Source organism: Ranitomeya imitator, chromosome 2 (genome assembly GCF_032444005.1).
Source record: "Ranitomeya imitator isolate aRanImi1 chromosome 2, aRanImi1.pri, whole genome shotgun sequence".
NCBI classification, from domain to species: Eukaryota; Metazoa; Chordata; class Amphibia; order Anura; family Dendrobatidae; genus Ranitomeya; species Ranitomeya imitator.
This window is the reverse complement of record NC_091283.1, coordinates 157334259-157341271: the sequence shown is the minus strand read 5'-3', so window position 1 is coordinate 157341271 and position 7013 is coordinate 157334259. Positions and strand designations below refer to the sequence as shown.

Genomic DNA, 7013 nt, shown 5'->3' with positions numbered 1-7013 from the left:
AGTGTCCTGCTCCAGAGTCACCCAGGGGGGTCCTCCAGGCTCAGATCTTCTCCTTTTGAACTCCCTGCACTGTCCTGCTTCTCCTGGAGTGGGGGAGGGGAGGGTCCTCTCCAGGCTCAGATCTCCTTACACACTGTCACTTCAAGCCTTTTTCTCTACAGAACTTGTGTCACTTTGGCAGAGCTCACAATGTGTCAGCACACGTGTCACCAGAGCCCCCTCTCCCATTGGCTGCTGGGGGCTTTTTTTTGGCTGATGTCATGTAGGAGAAGGAACCTGATCCTCTTTCAGTTTGATTAAAAGAGACAGTGAATTAATTACAGCAGCTCACGGTCCGCTGTTTACAGGCAATTTCCACCTTGTTTGCTCTCATCCCATCATTCAGGAGCCTCTAATGATGCCATTAACCCTCTGCTGCCAGCCTGCAATCAAACCTGCCACCCTCAGTCAGCCCATGGTGCCAGGTCTGTGAGCAGGTGTGTGTAGGAAGTGTACCAGGTGTATAATATACTCAGCCATACAATATAGTATATGACACTTTCAGTCCTGGCTGCTATAGTTTAATTGCATTGTTTTCATTTTCATTATTTTACTTTATTATTTAATTGTTCAGTTTTTTTTTATTACTGTTATGCTAATATATTATTGAACAGTTTTCCTTTGATTGCAATTAAATGTCTTTACATCCGATTTATTCTCTATCCTTTAAAAGGGTGATAATAAGAATAGCGCCTTGCGTGCTTGACACCTTTAAAAAATAAATATAATAAAACACATACATATAAAAATGCCAACTATTCATTCACATTAGCAATTAAATTGATATAAATAATTTAGGGTATTTTAGAAATCAAGCATAAGAAACCCATGAATGTCAGTCCAAATACTCTGCTACACCTGCACCATCCACATGTCAGACCCTACAAGTGTCTATAGGGGGTTCAGGTACTTATATCATGGAGCAGAATATAATGGGGGTGGGTGGGGGTCTCTGAGATATTATATAGGCTGCACATTAATATCAGCTAATTGCACTGAATTATTATAGATTATCAGGGAGATCCTGATCCAGTAGTCTGTCATCACCATGAGGTATCAGAAGCATCAGATATGTGGAGTGCTGGATATTCTGAAGATCATTCTACAGAGGAAGGTGAAGCAACTGCACGATTTGGATATTATAATATTATGGAATTATTATGAGGAATAATTTGTAGTATTAGTACCATTGTTATTAGCACTTGTTATATGAATTTCATATTTACTGCGCATTCTATTTGTTCTATTAACTTCAACATTTGTATCATTTTATGTTATTAAATATTTGTATTATTCAGCATAATTTATTAATACTACTATTAATGTTGTGATTATGGCTATTATTATTTATTCATGATAGTAATAATAAAATATGTATTTGGAGTACAATAGAAAGTGACATCAAACCATGGAGGTCAAGTGAAAGTCATCAAGTGGTTTGTAAATTGTGAGCTGAGGATAATGCCAGACATATAAACACATATTCACCTATAAGTTCACCAATACGTTCTGCAGCAGCTGCGGTCAGCGGGCATGCGTGTGCGATTTATATGGGGCAGAGTGACTGTTCATCCCATAAGGTGATGTTCAGACGACTACTGCAATTCATGGACCAGATCTGTCTGCAGATTGCGGATGTGGCTGTGTCGGTATGCGTCTCCATGCGTCTCCATGCGTCTCCATGCGTCTCCATGCGTGCGTTCATAGGACCTACAGACACAAGCAATATGCCATTACATGCTTGTACTGTCTGATTCGCAAAAACAGATTCAGTCGTTTGAATATTGCTATTTGTTTTGATCCGTGTTATCAGGAATGTGCAGGAACGCATTGATCCGTTTGCCGACCGTTTTTTTTTTGTTAATTAAAAAAGAGCAAGGAAGGAAGTAATAAATGAGAAAAGTGCCCGCTACCTAACGTGATCTTCTACAGAGCCCAGGATGTGCCCCCTATGGCTTAATAATGATGTGTATAGGTGCTGGATATCCTGAGCTTGTTTGGCCTAATCTGCAAAAGGAGACAGTAATTACTCCCAAATTCTTGCTAACTCAGTAGGTAATCAAGGGTGGAGAGCTCTGCCAAGTGTGTGCCAGCGCCAGTCATCTGTAGCCTCATTTATTGTAAGGTCTGTCTATCTATCTATCTATCTATCTATCTATCTATCTATCTATCTATCTATCTATCTATCTATCTATCTATCTATCTATCTAATATCTATCTTTGTAATATATATATATATATATATATATCTGTCTGTCATATATCTATGGAGGGGGGCCCCTATGACAATACTTTCCTCCCCTGCACTCCCTCACCCATGGGGGGTCCTATGACACAATACTTTTCCTCTCCTGCACCCCTTCCCCCATGGGGGGCCCTATGACATAATATTTTCCTCCTGTGCACCCCCTCCCCTATGGGGGTCCTATGACAACACTTTTCCTCTCCTGCACCCCTCTCTCCCCCTTGGGGGGCCCTATGACACAATGCTATTTTTCTGGGTGTCATTAGTGTCCCCTTTGATTGGCATCTTGGCTGTGATTCGGGACCAGAGGGCACGGTGCTGGCAGCTCTGACACCCTCGGTGTGATCACAAGCCTCCCCCGGTAATGAGCCGCCGCCCGCACCCGTCACTTCTTCGTCTAAGATTCTTATGTCGTTGTTAACACTTTGATTTTCTTACATTTACACCAAAAAGTAAAATTCTGCTTCCTTTTGTATCTCCCGCCTGTCACATAGAACCATGTTCCCGTCTCCGAGATCACAGGGGGCCGAGAGCGGAGGGTGCGGGGGGCTGGGGAGGGTGGTCTGCATCCCCAACTCCCAGGATCTACCTGCCAGTGTCTCCCAGCTCAGATATGTCCCCTGCCCTAGGCCTGTCTCTAATAGCACAGAGACCCCCCACCAAGCGTCAGGGGCTGATTGCGGCTGCTGGGTTATTGTGGGGGCGATGCCCCTGGGCACTGAAGTCTTTCCCCACACTGCTCCCACTCTCAAGTGATCGGTGCCTGCAAGGGGCTCTTATTAGGGTGGCATATTAATTGCCCTCCCAGAATTGCCTATGCAGAGTGAAACAGGCGAGACGAGTGTGACAGATGCTGCTGCGCTCTGCATAGGCAGTGACTGAAATGACAAAGCTGAGCATAATGAAGTGAGCTCTGCCATTTCCGTGGCTGCCTGTGCAGAGCGTAGCAGCAGTTGACAAACAACTCTCCATTTGTGTGCTCTGCATAGGCAGCAACCCAGAGGACAGCATATGAGTAGCTAATGAATGAATATTGTATTCCTCAATTGATGAGAGCAGCTCTTACAATTATTCTCTATGGCCTCACCAGAGTTTGGTTAGAGTTACATCACTCTTTCTCAGATGAGTCAGAACAGACGTTTCCCCAGCTTCTCCCATGTAGCAGTCTGATGGCATCTGAGTGCGGTCTGACTTGTGTTGCTCATTTTGAGCCATCAATAGTGGTGATTTCTCCATCATTGTGCACGGAGCACTCTATCTGTGAAAAGTCATGACATGTGAATGGCCCAGCCACCACTACAGGTAGAAGCACAAAACGCAGGGGTGTGAACGAGCTCTATCTAGGGTTACAGCTGGGGGATACAATTGGTACATACAAATAGCAACTTAATATCTTTTTTTTGTTACATAAGTATTGTTAAAATGTTAGGAAAAAAACTAAAAGGTGAGAGCAGAGGGTGTCATTACAGTGGGGGGAGGGGCTGGGGGGCTAGTGGTCCACGTGTTAAGGAGCACTGCCCCCCGAGTGGTCAGCAGTCGGGGCGACCCCCAGGAGTCCTGAGTCCGGACAGCTCGCATTGCCACAGCAGGGAATGGGCAAACCTTCCAGATTTGTGCCAGGACCCCAAAGCCCCCCCCAGCTTCTCCCAGCAGATTGCAGGCGGTCAGCAGTCTGTGCCAGCCCCCTCCAGCCTCCCCCGGCTGCAAGCTGTCACTTTAATGGCAGAAGACTTAGCACCTTTAAGAAGGCTGAAAACATTGTCTCAGGTTTCACAATGGCGGAGCGGCCCCAGTTTGCTTCCATGGGACTGTTCTTCTGGATAAAGGGCGATGCCGGAATCCATGATTCCCTCTCCTGTCCGATGGCTGCCGAGTGGTCCCCAGCCCCCGATAACCGCGCATGCGCCAGCTATAGGGGGTGCAGAGAGCAGCCCACCTGGCTCCGGTACCTCAGAGTCCCACTCCACTCGGCTCCTGACTATTGAGCCAGCAGCACAGAGTGTTTCAGGAGCTTGATAAGGGCAGGACGTAGCCTGGAGGAGAGGGGGTTACTGCCCCGGCCGGAGTATTTGGATGCCAGGCCGAGCACTGAATTTCTGCACCAGCCGCTCCAACACAGGAGTCCACAGCAGCACAGAGTATTTCAGAGGAACATAGTTTTAATGTTGTTTAGCAGGAAAAGTACTTAAAGTTACATAGTCGAAGGGCAAGGTCATTAGCCGCAGCACAAAGTATTTAAGGAGAGCATGGTGTTAATCTCGTGGGAAGCTGCAGAAGGAGCGGTATATAGGGCAAGGTCCGGTCCTCAGCAGCACAGAGTATTTCTGAAGAGCAGGACTCGGCATTTAGCATCTCTATACTCCAGCCTCCCTGCAGTACCCCCAGTGGCCAGGCGGCGGCAGTGCAGGCCGGTGTGGGCGCCTCTGCATATAACGCTCGCTCCGCTTATATCACTCCCGCTGGCACTTACATAATTGGATTTGTTCATTGTTTGTCCGCACCCGGCTGAGCTGTAATCAGTCTGCACTGTCTGCAGCCTCTGCTCCATGGTGTATCTCATCCCTGATTATCTCCAGAGAATGTATCTCATCTGTTATAGTAATAGAATCTATGAAGTTTATAATCTGTCATTCAACTGATAGGAAGAGAAGCAAGCGGACTACAACCCCCATAATGACTTGCAATTCTGCACCTGGTAATTATACCACAATGCTACAGAGGGGCTGATATAAATCACAAATGATAAGTAAGGTCTGAGGATATATCAGTACTGGGCTGAGAGGGCTTATATCAGTCACATGTGGTGTAATGTCTGGAGGATATATCAGTACTGGAGCGTTATAAGAGGCTGATATCAGTCACATATGATGTAATGTCTGGAGGATATATCAGTACTGGAGCGTTATAAGAGGCTGATATCAGTCACATATGATGTAATGTCTGGAGGATATATCAGTACTGGATACGTTTCAGATGGAGACGTTTATTCTCAGTGAGGTAGGTCAAGCGTAGGACCTCGTATAAGAGAGATGCCGTAAAGTGGCTATGAGGTACACATAAAATTGGCCATTTTTATGCGCTAAAAGCTCTAATTTTTCATATTTCTAGTGCAGTAATGCAGTTCAAATTTCGTGTTTTCAAGTTTGCATGTTTTGGCGCTGCAGTGTGCTGCCCTATTTACTTAACATGTGGTGTAATGTCTGGAGGATATAAGTACTGGAGCGTTATAAGAGGGGCTGATATCAGTCACATGTGGTGTAATGTCTGGAGGATATATCAGTACTGGAGCGTTATAAGAGGGGCTGATATCAGTCACATATGGTGTAATGTCTGGAGGATATATCAGTACTGGAGTGTTATAAGAGGGGCCGATATCAGTCACATATGGTGTAATGTCTGGAGGATATATCAGTACTGGAGCGTTATAAGAGGGGCCGATATCAGTCACATATGGTGTAATGTCTGGAGGATATGTCAGTACTGGAGCGTTATAAGAGGGGCCGATATCAGTCACATATGGTGTAATGTCTGGAGGATATATCAGTACTGGAGCGTTATAAGAGGGGCCGATATCAGTCACATATGATGTAATGTCTGGAGGATATATCAGTACTGGAGCGTTAAAAGAGGGCTGATATCAGTCACATATGATGTAATGTCTGGAGGATATATCAGTACTGGAGCGTTATAAGAGGGGCTGATATCAGTCACATATGGTGTAATGTCTGGAGGATATATCAGTACTGGAGCGTTATAAGAGGGGCTGATATCAGTCACATATGGTGTAATGTCTGGAGGATATATCAGTACTGGAGCGTTATAAGAGGGGCTGATATCAGTCACATATGATGTAATGTCTGGAGGATATATCAGTACTGGAGCGTAATAAGAGGGGCCGATATCAGTCACATATGGTGTAATGTCTGGAGGATATATCAGTACTGGAGCGTTATAAGAGGGGCCGATATCAGTCACATATGGTGTAATGTCTGGAGGATATATCAGTACTGGAGCGTTATAAGAGGGGCTGATATCAGTCACATATGGTGTAATGTCTGGAGGATATATCAGTACTGGAGCATTATAAGAGGGGCCGATATCAGTCACATATGGTGTAATGTCTGGAGGATATATCAGTACTGGAGCGTAATAAGAGGGGCCGATATCAGTCACATATGGTGTAATGTCTGGAGGATATATCAGTACTGGAGCGTTATAAGAGGGGCCGGTATCCGTCACATATGGTGTAATGTCTGGAGGATATATCAGTACTGGAGCGTAATAAGAGGGGCCGATATCAGTCACATATGGTGTAATGTCTGGAGGATATATCAGTACTGGAGCGTTATAAGAGGAGCCGATATCGGTCACATATGGTGTAATGTGTGGAGGATATATCCGTACTGGAGCATTATAAGAGGGGCCGATATCAGTCACATATGGTGTAATGTGTGGAGGATATATCCGTACTGGAGCGTTATAAGTGGGCTTTTTCCATCTTTTGACTAGCACTTGCTTATTACTGTGATTTTTTTTTTATAACAGAGTATTTTTGACCTCACTGTGCTCTTTTGTGTCTTCAAGTTTCTTGGTGGTGTGTGAACAGGTTCCTACAGACTTGTTCAATGTGCAAGTAGCCCATGTGTTTCTACAAGACTAGGGAGTCCACCACTCCTTATGGCTCATTTGCATCAAAGCTGTTCCATCCAGCATGTCCACATGGATGTTC

The 7013-nt window shown here is 45.1% G+C and overlaps 1 protein-coding gene across 2 annotated transcripts in view; it reads right to left on the bottom strand.

Moving 5' to 3' along the window:
• BARHL1 (BarH like homeobox 1) overlaps positions 1–159 on the bottom strand; it is a 9189-nt gene extending 9030 nt beyond the window's left edge. The window contains exon 1 of one of the 2 annotated variants that reach the window (XM_069755519.1): positions 1–159. This exon is cut by the window's left edge and continues 1083 nt beyond it. The gene's annotated coding sequence lies outside the window, so the exon portion shown is untranslated. The other variant, XM_069755520.1, reaches the window with a different exon arrangement.
• Positions 160–7013: the final 6854 nt, after the last annotated feature.